At 46.8% G+C, this 14,977-nt stretch overlaps 5 non-coding genes and 21 pseudogenes across 5 annotated transcripts; all 26 read left to right on the top strand.

Moving 5' to 3' along the window:
* Nucleotides 1-5,626: 5,626 nt before the first annotated feature.
* Nucleotides 5,627-5,745, top strand: LOC136729049 (uncharacterized; annotated as a pseudogene).
* Nucleotides 5,746-5,961: 216 nt separating this feature from the next.
* On the top strand, nt 5,962-6,080 carry LOC136729019 (uncharacterized; annotated as a pseudogene).
* Nucleotides 6,081-6,295: 215 nt separating this feature from the next.
* On the top strand, nt 6,296-6,414 carry LOC136729667 (uncharacterized; annotated as a pseudogene).
* A 215-nt stretch (nt 6,415-6,629) lies between these two features.
* LOC136729287 (5S ribosomal RNA) lies at nt 6,630-6,748 on the top strand. The gene has a single exon (XR_010808898.1). It is a non-coding gene; the product is annotated as a 5S ribosomal RNA (ribosomal RNA).
* A 210-nt stretch (nt 6,749-6,958) lies between these two features.
* LOC136729016 (uncharacterized) lies at nt 6,959-7,077 on the top strand (annotated as a pseudogene).
* A 224-nt stretch (nt 7,078-7,301) lies between these two features.
* Nucleotides 7,302-7,420, top strand: LOC136729040 (5S ribosomal RNA). The gene has a single exon (XR_010808839.1). It is a non-coding gene; the product is annotated as a 5S ribosomal RNA (ribosomal RNA).
* A 209-nt stretch (nt 7,421-7,629) lies between these two features.
* Nucleotides 7,630-7,748, top strand: LOC136729454 (uncharacterized; annotated as a pseudogene).
* Nucleotides 7,749-7,958: 210 nt separating this feature from the next.
* LOC136728834 (uncharacterized) lies at nt 7,959-8,077 on the top strand (annotated as a pseudogene).
* Nucleotides 8,078-8,639: 562 nt separating this feature from the next.
* LOC136729347 (5S ribosomal RNA) lies at nt 8,640-8,758 on the top strand. The gene has a single exon (XR_010808953.1). It is a non-coding gene; the product is annotated as a 5S ribosomal RNA (ribosomal RNA).
* A 219-nt stretch (nt 8,759-8,977) lies between these two features.
* On the top strand, nt 8,978-9,096 carry LOC136729001 (uncharacterized; annotated as a pseudogene).
* A 210-nt stretch (nt 9,097-9,306) lies between these two features.
* Nucleotides 9,307-9,425, top strand: LOC136729178 (uncharacterized; annotated as a pseudogene).
* A 216-nt stretch (nt 9,426-9,641) lies between these two features.
* LOC136729068 (uncharacterized) lies at nt 9,642-9,760 on the top strand (annotated as a pseudogene).
* A 218-nt stretch (nt 9,761-9,978) lies between these two features.
* LOC136728859 (uncharacterized) lies at nt 9,979-10,097 on the top strand (annotated as a pseudogene).
* Nucleotides 10,098-10,306: 209 nt separating this feature from the next.
* On the top strand, nt 10,307-10,425 carry LOC136729654 (uncharacterized; annotated as a pseudogene).
* A 210-nt stretch (nt 10,426-10,635) lies between these two features.
* LOC136729747 (5S ribosomal RNA) lies at nt 10,636-10,754 on the top strand. The gene has a single exon (XR_010809057.1). It is a non-coding gene; the product is annotated as a 5S ribosomal RNA (ribosomal RNA).
* Nucleotides 10,755-10,969: 215 nt separating this feature from the next.
* LOC136729056 (uncharacterized) lies at nt 10,970-11,088 on the top strand (annotated as a pseudogene).
* A 215-nt stretch (nt 11,089-11,303) lies between these two features.
* LOC136728965 (uncharacterized) lies at nt 11,304-11,422 on the top strand (annotated as a pseudogene).
* Nucleotides 11,423-11,627: 205 nt separating this feature from the next.
* On the top strand, nt 11,628-11,746 carry LOC136729548 (uncharacterized; annotated as a pseudogene).
* Nucleotides 11,747-11,956: 210 nt separating this feature from the next.
* Nucleotides 11,957-12,075, top strand: LOC136729632 (uncharacterized; annotated as a pseudogene).
* A 225-nt stretch (nt 12,076-12,300) lies between these two features.
* Nucleotides 12,301-12,419, top strand: LOC136729519 (uncharacterized; annotated as a pseudogene).
* Nucleotides 12,420-12,637: 218 nt separating this feature from the next.
* Nucleotides 12,638-12,756, top strand: LOC136728961 (uncharacterized; annotated as a pseudogene).
* A 215-nt stretch (nt 12,757-12,971) lies between these two features.
* On the top strand, nt 12,972-13,090 carry LOC136728904 (uncharacterized; annotated as a pseudogene).
* Nucleotides 13,091-13,311: 221 nt separating this feature from the next.
* On the top strand, nt 13,312-13,430 carry LOC136729509 (uncharacterized; annotated as a pseudogene).
* A 209-nt stretch (nt 13,431-13,639) lies between these two features.
* Nucleotides 13,640-13,757, top strand: LOC136729290 (5S ribosomal RNA). The gene has a single exon (XR_010808901.1). It is a non-coding gene; the product is annotated as a 5S ribosomal RNA (ribosomal RNA).
* Nucleotides 13,758-13,977: 220 nt separating this feature from the next.
* Nucleotides 13,978-14,095, top strand: LOC136729430 (uncharacterized; annotated as a pseudogene).
* A 559-nt stretch (nt 14,096-14,654) lies between these two features.
* On the top strand, nt 14,655-14,773 carry LOC136729063 (uncharacterized; annotated as a pseudogene).
* Nucleotides 14,774-14,977: the final 204 nt, after the last annotated feature.

The following is a 14,977-nucleotide window of genomic DNA, read 5'->3' as shown; positions in this document are numbered from 1 at the left end:
ATCTGTTGTGCTGTGTTTTGGTAGGAAGCCAATCTGACTCTTATTCAGGACACTGTGCTTGGTAAGGAAGGCCAGTATCTGGGCGTTGATGATACTGCAGAACACCTTCCCCAGGTTACTGCTCACACAGCTGCCCCAGTAGTTATTGGGGTCTAATTTGTCTCCACTTTTAAAAATCGGGGTGATCAATCCTTGATTCCCGACCTCAGGGAAACACCCGGCTCTCAGCACCAGGTTAAAGAGTTTGAGCAGAGCCTCCTGCAGCTGCGGGCTGCTGTGCTTCAGCATCTCAGGGCTGATGCTGTCGGGGCCGCTGGCTTTCCTGGGTTTGAGGATTTTGAGTTGATGTTTTAGTTCCTGTATTGTAAATGGGTTATCTAAGGGATTTTGGTTATTCTTAATGATTTCTTCCAATTTATTTAGGTTTTTTAATATTTTAACCTGTTCTGGCTTTGGATTGTTTTCAACATTTTGGTAAAGTTTTTCAAAGTGTGTTTTCCAGATTTCTCCATTTTGAATTGGTATTTCATTTTTTGTTTTTGGGGTATTTATTCTGCCCATATAGTGGTCTTTTTTCTTACTGAGGAGTTGCTTGTAGTGCCGCAGGGCCTGGCAGTAGCTGAGGCGAGCCTCCTGGTTGTCGGGCTCTCTGTGTTTAGTGTTGGAGAGATGTCTCAGGTGTTTCCTAGAAGTTTCACACTCCTGGTCACACCACTGTTCTTTTTTTCTTTTAGACGATTTCATATTTTGGTTTTTAATTGTTTTAATGTTTGATTTTAAAGCCAGTCTCTCAAATATTTCATTCAGTGTTTTGGTGGCTGAGTTTATTCCGTTTTGGTTTATTTGATAGTGTGAGGATTGATATCTGTCTAACATGTTTTCAATCTCATCACTATTCAGGGCTCTTGTGTAGTTCTCTGTGCTGGGCTCTGACCATCTCTAACTGGGTGGCAGGGAGACCAGTTTTGTGGGAAGTTTGGCTCTGACTTGTGGCTGCGCTGATCTTTTTAGGTAAAGTGTTATTTGGCTGTGGTCTGATAGTGGAGATTGTTGTCTGACTATAAACGCATTGTTGGCTTGTGGGTCCAGGTCAGTTATGGCGTAGTCCACCACACTGCTGCCCAGAGCCGAGCAGTATGTGAATCTCCCCAGAGAGTACCCCCTGGTCCTGCCATTGATGATATATAGACCCAGGCTTTTACATAGGCGCACTACCTGCTTCCTGCTCTTGTTTACCACGCTGTCGTGGCTGTGTCAGTGTGGAGGTGTGTGTGTGGCACAGCGGGGAGTCTCCGAACAGGTGTGTGTTCCCCTCCGTATTGATGTAGTCCATCTCTCTGCCAGTCCTGGCATTGAGATCGCCACACAGCAGTACAGAGCCCAGGGTCTGGAAGTGGCAGATTTCGTTTTGAAGCTCATGAAAGCCTTCCTCATTATAGTAGGGGGAGTCTGCGGGTGGCATATAAATTGCACATAGGTATATATCTGTGTTATTTTGTAGGGTGTCTTTTCTGATTTTCATCCACAGGTGTGTGTCTCCTCTCTGTACTGGGCATAGGGCTGCTCGGAGCTCCTCCCTGTACCACACGATAATCCCCCACGAGGCCCTGCCACACCTGACTTTGGGTTTTTTATAGGAGGGCACAATCAGCTCCCTGTATCCATTGTATCCATCCAGTGTATAGACATATCTGCACAGCACCAAGTCTCTACAAGAATGAAAACATCTGAACTATTTACAGTGTTGATCAGTTCAGGGCCTGTGCTCTTCATTCCAAAAGTTGAGGAGCGTAAACCCTGCATATTCCAACTGCTTATTTTAAAGGACATGTTAATATATTTTATTATACTTGTCTCTTCTACATAAGAAAGTTTAATTTGTGGTCTACAACTGATATTATATTACTATTCATAATTATATATGGATATTAATAATAATCACTCACAGATTTTATCTTTGCATCAAAATATCAGAATAATTAAATCACATTTTTTCTTACTCTCCATCTCCACAACCATATATATGTGTGTTGAGGCTCAGTTAACTCAGCAGTGTGGTACAGATGACACTGAGGAGTTGCCTTATCTGGGCCAGCTGGGCAGCATCGGGCCTCCAGGCTCTGGAAGCCGCTGCTGCGTGGCTGTGTGGCTGTGCTGGTCCCCGGCTGTCCGCTCTGCTGTGCTGGACGGGCCCTCTGGGGATGGGGGGGTGGGGAATGGGGCCGCGGGGTCTCAGGGGCTGGGGCTGGGGTGGAGCCGGTGGCTGGGGATGTGGCCGGGGGCTGGGGGGTTTGCTCCTGGTCTCGAGGTGGGGGTGTGTGGGGTTTCGGCCCAGGGTTGTGTCCTTGAGGACCTTTGAGATGATCCTCACACCCGTCTTGTTGAGGTGGACGTGGTCATACAGGTGATGTGGCTGGATGTCTCAGTGGTGTGCCAGGTGGACGTTGGGGAGGAGGGCACATCTTCGGGACACTTCTGCGTTGATGGCCTGGATGATGTGCAGGGGCACGTCTGTGCGGGGCAGCAGTGTGGAGATGGAAATTTTGGCAGTTGGGAATTCCTCTGTGGCTTTCGTTGCTACCTGTCTCAGGGCTGAGGCCACATCGCCCCTGCGGGCACTCAGGTCGTTAGTGCCGGTGTGGATGAGGATGTGTTTGACTTGGCAAAGCCTCCTCTTGGAGAGCAGCTCCAGGGCTCTATGTGCTGTGGAGCACCAAAGCTTTTTCACTTTTCGCCCAGGGAAGAGGCGCCTCTCAACCAGGAACTTCCCATTGGATTCGCTCAGAATGACCACCTCTGCGTTGACCTGCCACTCCGGGTTTGCGTCGGGAGTGGTGGGGGCAGCGGGTGTGTTTTGGGGGAGTGGCGTTTCAGGGGGTTGTGTATTAGTGGCAGGTCTGGTGATAGTGGGTGTGTCAGGAGTGGTGGGGAGTGTGGGTGGATCAGTGGGTGCGTCAGGGGTTGGAGGTGTTGTGGGGTCAGTGCAGTGCAGTCTCTGTGCTCCAGTGATGTGTAGCTCCTCTCTTAGCTCCTCCAGCTGGCTCTGCAGGCTCCTTAGCTGGCTGTGCTGGGGTGTCCTGGTCAGCTCCTCCCTCGCTCTGCGCAGCTCCGTCCTCAGGGTTTGTCTCTGCTCCTCCAGGTCTCTCACTGCTGCTCTCAGCTCATGGATCTCAGCCTTGTGCTGCATCTTTAGTCTGTGCATCTCATCCCGGAGCTGATCACACAAGGAGGTCTGGGCCAGGGTGCTCAAGGTCTGCTCCCTGAACTCCGCAAACTCCAGCTCCAGCACTGATAGGCATTCCTTTAGTGTTTTAATGTTGCTGGAGAGTTTTGGGGAGACAGGGGGGCAGTCTGTGGGAGATGGGGCACTGTCTGGCTCCGTGTGGCTGGGGGCAGACTGCAGGGTGGCCGGCTCTGGCTCTTGTTTCTCTACCTCAGTCTGCTGCTTTGAGGTGTGGAAGCCGAGAGCTAATTGGTCCAGGCTGCTCTCGCTGCCCTGCACCATGATGGTCCCGTTGTGGTATACATTAAAAGTGAGCATCACACTGTCTGTGTCTTTCTCTACCAGCACTGAGATCTGCCTGCCTCTGCTAATGCCCCTCTTGTTGTTATTGGGGTATGTCTGGCACAGGGTTTTGTGAAAGGCGCTGTAGAACAGTAGATTGTTCTTGACCCTGTTTTCTCCTTTACCGGTGTAGTCTAGGATGAGGGTCTCAGGAGATGCTCTCATCACAGCTTGTTTGTAGTCCTTCTTAGCCTGTGCAGAGCGAATGTCTTCAGGGTATCGGATTTCAAAAGGCAGCTCTGCAGTCAGACTGCTGTTCGATAGATTTCTATCAGTCTCAGTGGCAGTTGGGCTCTCTCCTACTGTCACTCTATTCAAATCGGAGCTCTGCATTTTCATTGGCTGAGTCAACTACTGAGAATGCTTATTTATTTTATTAATACATATTTTTTTGTTTAATTATTTGTCTCTTACCTCCAATTCTTGTCTTCAGCTTTTCTTTTCTGACTTTTCTTCCTGAACTGTCTCTCTGCTTTCTTCTTTTTGTTTTTCTCTTAAAATTATTATTTTTTGAATACTTTTTCTTCTGAATTTCTATTCCATGTCTTCTGTGTATGTTTATAGTGCTATAAATTCATTTGTAAATCACAAATTAAATCCGCTTATGTATAAAAACAAATGTTTTTTAGGAGCTCATATTCCTCTCTCTCTCTCTCTCTCTCTCTCTCTCAATTCATTTCATTTGTATTGTCAAAGCAATTGGACATACATACACATACATACATATACACTCACCTAAAGGATTATTAGGAACACCTGTTCAATTTCTCATTAATGCAATTATCTAATCAACCAATCACATGGCAGTTGCTTCAATGCATTTAGGGGTGTGGTCCTGGTCAAGACAATCTCCTGAACTCCAAACTGAATGTCTGAATGGGAATGAAAGGTGATTTAAGCAATTTTGAGCGTGGCATGGTTGTTGGTGCCAGACGGGCCGGTCTGAGTATTTCACAATCTGCTCAGTTACTGGGATTTTCACGCACAACCATTTCTAGGGTTTACAAAGAATGGTGTGAAAAGGGAAAAACATCCAGTATGCGGCAGTCCTGTGGGCGAAAATGCCTTGTTGATGCTAGAGGTCAGAGGAGAATGGGCCGACTGATTCAAGCTGATAGAAGAGCAACTTTGACTGAAATAACCACTCGTTACAAACGAGGTATGCAGCAAAGCATTTGTGAAGCCACAACACGTACAACCTTGAGGCGGATGGGCTACAACAGCAGAAGACCCCACCGGGTACCACTCATCTCCACTACAAATAGGAAAAAGAGCTGAGACATTCAGATGGTAGAGTCAGAATTTGGCGTAAACAGAATGAGAATATGGATCCATCATGTCTTGTTACCACTGTGCTGGCTGGTGGTGGTGGTGTAATGGTGTGGGGGATGTCTTCTTGGCACACTTTAGGCCCCTTAGTGCCAATTGGGCATCGTTTAAATGCTACGGCCTACCTGAGCATTGTTTCTGACCATGTCCATCCCTTTTTGACCACCATGTACCCATCCTCTGATGGCTACTTCCAGCAGGATAATGCACCATGTCACAAAGGTCGAATCATTTCAAATTGGTTTCTTGAACATGACAATGAGTTCACTGTACTAAACTGGCCCCCACAGTCACCAGATCTCAACCCAATAGAGCATCTTTGGGATGTGGTGGAACGGGAGCTTCGTGCCCTGGATGTGCATCACACAAATCTCCATCAACTGCAAGATGCTATCCTATCAATATGGGCCAACATTTCTAAAGAATGCTTTCAGCACCTTGTTGAATCAATGCCACGTAGAATTAAAGCAGTTCTGAAGGCGAAAGGGGGTCAAACACAATATTAGTATGGTGTTCCTAATAATCCATTAGGTGAGTTCATCGTAGCTCTTAATACTCTCTTTCTGTCTGGAGGAGATATAATTGAAGTATTTTACACGTACCCGGCTACTTTCAACACCCATTGCTGCACTGATATTTTTCCCTCCATTTTTCTTTATCCATTTTTTTTTTGCTGGAAGTTCCGTCAATACCCGTCAGCCTTTAAGAGACATCATGCAGCCAGGCCTCTTGGCTTGCGGCCACACCGTCCTGAACGCGCCCAATCTCATCAGATCTCGGAAGCTAAACGGGGCAAGGGTTCGTCAGTACTTGGATGGGAGACCTCCTGGAAATACCTGGTGCTGCAAGCTTTTTACGTCTCCTGGGAAACTTCATCGTAGCTCTTAATACTCTCTATCTGTCTGGAGGAGATATAATTGAAGTATTGTACACGTACCCGGCTACTTTCAAAACCCTTTGCTGCACTGATATTTTTCCCTCCATTTTTCTTTTTTCTTTTTTTTTTTGCTGGCAGTTCCGTCAATATCCACCAGCCTTTAAGAGACATCATGCAGCCAGGCATCTTGGCTTGCGGCCACACCATCCTGAACGCGCCCGATCTCGTCAGATCTCGGAAGCTAAACGGGGCAGGACCTGGTCAGTACATGAAAGTGAGACCTCCTGGAAATACCTAGTGCTGCAAGCTTTTACGTCTCCTGGGTAACTTTATCGTAGCTCTTAATACTCTCTCTCTGTCTGGAGGAGATATAATTGAAGTATTGTACACGTACCCGGCTACTTTCAAAACCCTTTGCTGCACTGATATTTTTCCCTCCATTTTTCTTTTTTCTTTTTTTTTTTGCTGGAAGTTCCGTCAATACCCGCCAGCCTTAAAGAGACATCATGCAGCCAGGCCCCTTGGCTTGCGGCCACACCATCCTGAACGCGCCCGATCTCGTCAGATCTCGGAAGCTAAACGGGGCAGGACCTGGTCAGTACATGAATGTGAGACCTCCTGGAAATACCTGGTGCTGCAAGCTTTTATGTCTCCTGGGTAACTTTATCGTAGCTCTTAATACTCTCTATCTGTCTGGAGGAGATATAATTGAAGTATTGTACACGTACCCAGCTACTGTCAACACCATTTGCTGCACTGATATTTTTCCATCCATTTTTCTTTTTTTTTTTTTTTTTTGCTGGAAGTTCCGTCAATACCCGCCAACCTTTAAGAGACATCATGCAGCCAGGCCTCTCGGCTTGCGGCCACACCGTCCTGAATGCGCCCGATCTCGTCAGATCTCGGAAGCGAAACGGGGCAGGGCCTGGTCAGTACTTGGATGGGAGACCTCCTAGAAATACCAGGTGCTGCAAGCTTTTTACGTCTCCTGGGTAACTTCATCGTAGCTCTTAATACTCTCTTTCTGTCTCCAGGAGATATAATTGAAGAATTGTACTCGTACCCGGCTACTTTCAACACCCCTTGCTGCACTGGTATATTTCCCTCTATTTTTCTTTTTTTTTTTTGCTGGCAGTTCCGTCAATATCCGCCAGCCTTTAAGAGACATCATGCAGCCAGGCATCTTGGCTTGCGGCCACACCATCCTGAACGCGCCCGATCTCGTCAGATCTCGGAAGCTAAACGGGGCAGGACCTGGTCAGTACGTGAAAGTGAGACCTCCTGGAAATACCTAGTGCTGCAAGCTTTTACGTCTCCTGGGTAACTTTATCGTAGCTCTTAATACTCTCTCTCTGTCTGGAGGAGATATAATTGAAGTATTGTACACGTATCCAGCTACTGTCAACACCCTTTGCTGCACTGATATTTTTCCATCCATTTTTCTTTTTTCTTTTTTTATTTTTTTTTTTTGCTGGAAGTTCCGTCAATACCCGCCAACCTTTAAGAGACATCATGCAGCCAGGCCTTTCGGCTTGTGGCCACACCGTCCTGAATGCGCCCGATCTCGTCAGATCTCGGAAGCTAAACGGGGCAGGGCCTGGTCAGTACTTGGATGGGAGACCTCCTAGAAATACCAGGTGCTGCAAGCTTTTTACGTCTCCTGGGTAACTTCATCGTAGCTCTTAATACTCTCTTTCTGTCTCCAGGAGATATAATTGAAGAATTGTACACGTACCCGGCTACTTTCAACACCCTTTGCTGCACTGGTATATTTCCCTCTATTTTTCTTTTTTTTTTTGCTGGCATTTCCGTCAATACCCGCCAGCCTTTAAGAGACATCATGCAGCCAGGAATCTTGGCTTGCGGCCACACCATCCTGAACGCGCCCGATCTTGTCAGATCTCGGAAGCTAAATGGGGCAGGGCCTGGTCAGTACTTGGATGGGAGACCTCCTAGAAATACCAGGTGCTGCAAGCTTTTTACGTCTCCTGGGTAACTTCATCGTAGCTCTTAATACTCTCTTTCTGTCTCCAGGAGATATAATTGAAGAATTGTACACGTACCCGGCTACTTTCAACACCCTTTGCTGCACTGGTATATTTCCCTCTATTTTTCTTTTTTTTTTTTGCTGGCAGTTCCGTCAATACCCGCCAGCCTTTAAGAGACATCATGCAGCCAGGCATCTCGGCTTGCGGCCACACCATCCTGAACGCGCCCGATCTCGTCAGATCTCGGAAGCTAAACGGGGCAGGACCTGGTTAGTACATGAATGTGAGACCGCCTGGAAATACCTAGTGCTGCAAGCTTTTACGTCTCCTGGGTAACTTCATCGTAGCTCTTAATACTCTCTTTCTGTCTCCAGGAGATATAATTGAAGAATTGTACACGTACCCGGCTACTTTCAACACCTTTTCCTGCACTGATATTTTTCCATCCATTTTTCTTTTTTTTTTTTTTTTTTTTTTTTTTTTTTGCTGGAAGTTCCGTCAATACCCGCCAACCTTTAAGAGACATCATGCAGCCAGGCCTCACGGCTTGCGGCCACACCGTCCTGAACGTGCCCGATGTCGTAAGATCTCGGAAGCTAAACGGGGCAGGACCTGGTCAGTACATGAAAGTGAGACCTCCTGGAAATACCTGGTGCTGCAAGATTTTACGTCTCCTGGGTAACTTTATCGTAGCTCTTAGTTCTCTCTTTCTGTCTGGAGGAGATATAATTGAAGAATTGTACACGTACCCAGCTACTGTCAACACCCTTTGCTGCACTGATATTTTTCCATCCATTTTTCTTTTTTTTTTTTTTTTTTTGCTGGAAGTTCCGTCAATACCCGCCAACCTTTAAGAGACATCATGCAGCCAGGCCTTTTGACTTGTGGCCACACCGTCCTGAATGCGCCCGATCTCGTCAGATCTCGGAAGCTAAACGGGGCAGGGCCTGGTCAGTACTTGGATGGGAGACCTCCTAGAAATACCAGGTGCTGCAAGCTTTTTACGTCTCCTGGGTAACTTCATCGTAGCTCTTAATACTCTCTTTCTGTCGCCAGGAGATATAATTGAAGAATTGTACACGTACCCGGCTACTTTCAACACCTTTTCCTGCACTGATATTTTTCCCTCCATTTTTCTTTTTTTTTTTTTTTTTTTTTGGTGGAAATTCCGTCAATACCCGCTAGCCTTTAAGAGACATCATGCAGCCAGACATCTCGGCTTGCGGCCACACCGTCCTGAACGCGCCCGATCTTGTCAGATCTCGGAAGCTAAATGGGGCAGGACCTGGTCAGTACTTAAATGTGAGACCTCCTGGAAATACCAGGTGCTGCCAGCTTTTTACGTCTCCTGGGGAACTTCACCGTAGCTCTTAATACTCTCTTTCTGTCTGGAGAAGATATAATTGAAGAATTGTACACGTACCCGGCTACTTTCAACACCCTTTGCTGCACTGGTATTTTTCCCTCTATTTTTCTTTTTTTTTTTTGCTGGCAGTTCCGTCAATACCCGCCAGCCTTTAAGAGACATCATGCAGCCAGGCATCTCGGCTTGCGGCCACACCAACCTGAACGCGCCCGATCTCGTCAGATCACGGAAGCTAAACGGTGCAGGACCTGGTTAGTACATGAATGTGAGACCTCCTGGAAATACCTAGTGCTGCAAGCTTTTACGTCTCCTGGGTAACTTTATCGTAGCTCTTAATACTCTCTATCTGTCTGGAGGAGATATAATTGAAGAATTGTACATGTACCCGGCTACTTTCAACACCCTTTGCTGCACTGATATTTTTCCCTCCCTTTTTCTTTTTTTTTTTTTTTTTTTTGCTGGAAGTTCCGTCAATACCCACCAGCCTACAGAGACATCATGCAGCCGGCCCTCTTGGCTTTCGGCCACACCGTCCTGAACGCGCACGATATCGTCAGATCTCTGAAGCTAAACGGGGCAGGGCCTGGTCAGTACTTAGATGGGAGACCTCCTGGAAATACCTGGTGCTGCAAGCTTTTTACGTCTCCTGTGAAACTTCATCGTAGCTCTTAATACTCTCTATCTGTCTGGAGCAGATATAATTGAAGTATTGTACACGTACCCGGCTACTTTCAACACCCTTTCCTGCACTGATATTTTTCCCTCCATTTTCCTTTTTTTTTTGTTTTTTTTTGCTGGAAGTTCCGTCAACACCCGCCAGCCTTTAAGAGACATCATGCAGCCAGGCCTCTTGGCTTGTGGCCACACCATCCTGAACGCGCCCGATCTCGTCAGATCTCGGAAGGTAAAAGTGGCAGGGCCTGGTCAGTACTTGGATGGCTGACCTCCTAGAAATACCAGGTGCTGCAAGCTTTTTACGTCTCCTGGGTAACTTCATCGTAGCTCTTAATACTCTCTTTCTGTCTGCAGGAGATATAATTGAAGAATTGTACACGTACCCGGCTACTTTCAACACCCTTTGCTGCACTGGTTTTTCTCTCTCCATTTCTCTTTTTTTTATTGCTGGATGTTCCGTCAAAACCCGCCAACCATTAAGAGACATCATGCAGCCCGGCCTCTTGGCTTGCAGCCACACCGTCCTGAACGCGCCCGATCTCGTCAGATCTCGGAATTTAAACGGGGCAGGGCCTCGTCAGTACTTGGATGGGAGACCTCCAGGAAATACCTGGTGCTGCAAGCTTTTTACGTCTCCTGGGAAACTTCATCGTAGCTCTTAATACTCTCTATCTGTCTGGAGGTGTTATAATTGAGGAATTGTACACGTACCCGGCTACTTTCATCAGCCTTTGCTGCACTGGTATTTTTCCCTCTATTTTTTTTTTTTTTTTTTGCTGGCAGTTCCGTCAATACCCGCCAGCCTTTAAGAGACATCATGCAGCCAGGCGCCTTGGCTTGCGGCCACACCATCCTGAACGCGCCCGATCTCGTCAGATCTCGAAAGCTAAACGGGGCAGGGCCTGGTCAGTACTTGGATGGGAGACCTCCTGGAAATACCAGGTGCTGCAAGCTTTTTACGTCTGCTGGGTAACTTCACCGTAGCTCTTAATACTCTCTTTCTGTCTGGAGGAGATATAATTGAAGTATTGTACACGTACCCGGCTACTTTCAACACCCATTGCTGCACTGATATTTTTCCCTCCATTTTTCTTTTTTTTTTTTTTTTTGCTGGAAGTTCCGTCAATACCTGCCAACCATTAAGACATATCATGCAGCCAGGCCTCTCGGCTGGCGGCCACACCGCCCTGAACACCCCCAATCTCGTCAGACCTCGGAAGCTGAACGGGGCAGGGCCTGTTCAGTACTTGCATGGGAGACCTGCTGGAAATACCAGGTGCTGCAAGCTTTTTACGTCTGCTGGGTAACTTCACCGTAGCTCTTAATACTCTCTTTCTGTCTGGAAGAGATGTAATTGAAGAATTGTACACGTACCCGGCTACTTTCAACACCCTTTGCTGCACTGATATTTTTCCCTCCATTTTTCTTTTTTCTTTTTTTTTTGCTGGAAGTTCCGTCAATACCGTCCAGCCTTTAAAAGACATTATGCAGCCAGGCCTCTTGGCTTGCGGACACATTGTCCTGAACGCGCCCGATCTCATCAGATCTCGGAAGCTAAACGGGCCAGGGCCTGGTCAGTACTTGAATGTGAGAACTCCTGGAAATACCTTGTGCTGCAAGCTTTTTACGTCTCCTGGGTAACTTTATCGTAGCTCTTTATTCTCTCTATCTGTCTGGAGGAGATATAATTGAAGTATTGTACACGTACCCGGCTACATACAACACCCTTTGCTGCACTGATATGTTTCCCTCCATTTATTTTTTTTTGCTGGAAGTTCCGTCAATACCCGCCAACCTTTAAGAGACATCATGCAGCCAGGCCTCTCGGCTTGTGGCCACACCGTCCTGAATGCGCCCGATCTCGTAAGATCTCGGAAGCTAAACGGGGCAGGGCCTGGTCAGTACTTGGATGGCTGACCTCCTAGAAATAACAGGTGCTGCAAGCTTTTTACGTCTCCTGGGTAACTTCATCGTAGCTCTTAATACTCTTTTTCTGTCTGCAGGAGATATAATTGAAGAATTGTACACGTACCTGGCTACTTTTAACACCCTTTGCTGCACTGGTATTTCTCCCTCCATTTCTCTTTTTTTTTTTTGCTGGCTGTTCCGTCAATACCCACCAGCCTTTAAGAGACATCATGCAGCCAGGCATCTCGGCTTGCGGCCACACCATCCTGAACGCGCCCGATCTCGTCAGATCTCGGAGGCTAAACGGGGCAAGGCCTGGTCAGTACATGGATGGGTGTCCTCCTGGAAATACCAGGTGCTGCAAGCTTTTTACGTCTCCTGGGTAACTTCATCGTAGCTCTTAATACTCTCTTTCAGTCTGGAGGAGATATAATTGAAGAATTGTACACGTACCTGGCTACTTTCAACACCCTTTCCTGCACTGATATTTTTCCATCCATTTTTCTTATTTCTTTTTATATATTTTTTTTTTGCTGGAAGTTCCGTCAATACCCGCCAACCTTTAAGAGACATCATGCAGCCAGGCCTTTCGGCTTGTGGCCACACCGTCCTGAATGCGCCCGATCTCGTCAGATCTCGGAAGCTAAACGGGGCAGGGCCTGGTCAGTACATGGATGGGAGACCTCCTAGAAATACCTGGTGCTGCTAGCTTTTATGTCTCCTGGGTAACTTTATCGTAGCTCTTAATACTCTCTATCTGTCTGGAGGAGATATAATTGAAGTATTGTACACGTACCCAGCTACTGTCAACACCCTTTGCTGCACTGATATTTTTCCCTCCATTTTTCTATTTTTTTTTTTTTTTTTTTGCTGGAAATTCCGTCAATACCCGCCAGCCTTTAAGAGACATCATGCAGCCAGGCATCTCGGCTTGCGGCCACACCATCCTGAACTCGCCCGATCTCGTCAGATCTTGGAAGCTAAACGGGGCAGGACCTGGTCAGTACATGAATGTGAGACCTCCTGGAAATACCTGGTGCTGCAAGCTTTTACGTCTCCTGGGTAACTTTATCGTAGCTCTTAATACTCTCTATCTGTCTGGAGGAGATATAATTGAAGTATTGTACACGTACCCAGCTACTGTCAACACCCTTTGCTGCACTGATATTTTTCCATCCATTTTTCTTTTTTTTTTTTTTTGTTGCTGGAAGTTCCGTCAATACCCGCCAACCTTTAAGAGACATCATGCAGCCCGGCCTCTTGGCTTGTGGCCACACCGTCCTGAACACGCCTGACTTCGTCAGATCTCGGAAGCTAAACGGGGCAGGGCCTCGTCAGTACTTGGATGGGAGACCTCCTGGAAATACCTGGTGCTGCAAGCTTTTTACGTCTCCTGGGAAACTTCATCGTAGCTCCTAATACTCTGTATCTGTCTGGAGGAGATATAATTGAAGTATTGTACACGTACCCGGCTACTTTCAACAGCCTTTGCTGCATTGATATTTCTCCCTCCATTTTCCATTTTTTTTTTTTTTTTTTTTTTGCTGGAAGTTCCGTCAATACCCGCCAACCTTTAAGAGACATCATGCAGCCAGGCCTTTCGGCTTGTGGCCACACCGTCCTGAATGCGCCCGATCTCGTCAGATGTCGGAAGCTAAACGGGGCAGGGCCTGGTCAGTACTCGGATGGGAGACCTCCTAGAAATACCAGGTGCTGCAAGCTTTTTACGTCTCCTGGGTAACTTCATCGTAGCTCTTAATACTCTCTTTCTGTCTCCAGGAGATATAATTGAAGAATTGTACACGTACCCGGCTACTTTCAACACCCTTTGCTGCACTGGTATATTTCCCTCTATTTCTCTTTTTTTTTTTGCTGGCAGTTCCGTCAATACCCGCCAGCCTTTAAGAGACATCATGCAGCCAGGCCTCTTGGCTTGCGGCCACACCGTCCTGAACGCGCCCGATCTCATCAGATCTCGGAAGCTAACGGGGCAGGGCCTGGTCAGTACTTGGATGGGTGACCTCCTGGAAATACCAGGTGCTGCAAGCTTTTGACGTCTCCTGGGTAACTTCATCATAGCTCTTAATACTCTCTTACAGTCTGTAGGAGATATAATTGAAGAATTGTACACGTACCCGGCTACTTTCAAAACCCTTTGCTGCACTGATATTTTTCCCTCCATTTTTCTATTTTTTTTTTTTTTTTTTTTGCTGGAAGTTCCATCAATACCCGCCAGCCTTTAAGAGACATCATGCAGCCAGGCCTCTCGGCTTGCGGCCACACCATCCTGAACGCGCCCGATCTCGTCAGATCTCGGAAGCTAACGGGGCAGGGCCTGGTCAGTACTTGGATGGGAGACCTCCTAGAAATACCAGGTGCTGCAAGCTTTTTACGTCTCCTGGGTAACTTCATCATAGCTCTTAATACTCTCTTTCAGTCTGTAGGAGATATTATTGAAGAATTGTACACGTACCCGGCTACTTTCAAAACCCTTTGCTGCACTGATATTTTTCCCTCCATTTTTCTTTTTTCTTTTTTTTTTTGCTGGAAGTTCCGTCAATACCCGCCAGCCTTAAAGAGACATCATGCAGCTTGGCCTCTCGGCTTTCGGCCACACCGTCCTTAATGCGCATGATATCGTTAGATCTCGGAAGCTAAACGGGGCAGGACCTGGTCAGTACTTGAATGTGAGACCTCCTGGAAATACCAGGTGCTGCAAGCTTTTACGTCTCCTGGGTAACTTTATCGTAGCTCTTAATACTCTCTTTCAGTCTGCAGGAGATATAATTGAAGAATTGTACACGTACCCGGCTACTTTCAACACCCTTTGCTGCACTGATATTTTTCCATCCATTTTTCTTTTTTCTTTTTTTATATATTTTTTTTGCTGGAAGTTCCGTCAATACCCGCCAACCTTTAAGAGACATCATGTAGCCAGGCATCTTGGCTTGCGGCCACACCGTCCTGAAGACGCAAGATCTCGTCAGATCTCGGAAGAAAAACTGGGCAGGGCCTGGTCAGTAATTGGATGGGTGACCTCCTGGAAATACCAGGTGCTGAAAGCTTTTTACATCTCCTGGGTAACTTCAGCGTAGCTCTTAATACTCTCATTCAGTCTGGAGGAGATATAATTGAAGAATTGTACATGTACCCGGCTACTTTCAACACCCTGTCCTGCACTGATATTTTTCCCTCCATTTTTCTATTTTTTTTTTTTTTTTTTTTTGCTGGAAGTTCCGTCAATACCCGCCAGCCTTTAAGAGACATCA

This window comes from Amia ocellicauda, unplaced genomic scaffold (assembly GCF_036373705.1).
Source record: "Amia ocellicauda isolate fAmiCal2 unplaced genomic scaffold, fAmiCal2.hap1 HAP1_SCAFFOLD_30, whole genome shotgun sequence".
Lineage (NCBI taxonomy): Eukaryota > Metazoa > Chordata > Actinopteri > Amiiformes > Amiidae > Amia > Amia ocellicauda.
This window is presented reverse-complemented; position numbering and strand designations above follow the sequence as displayed.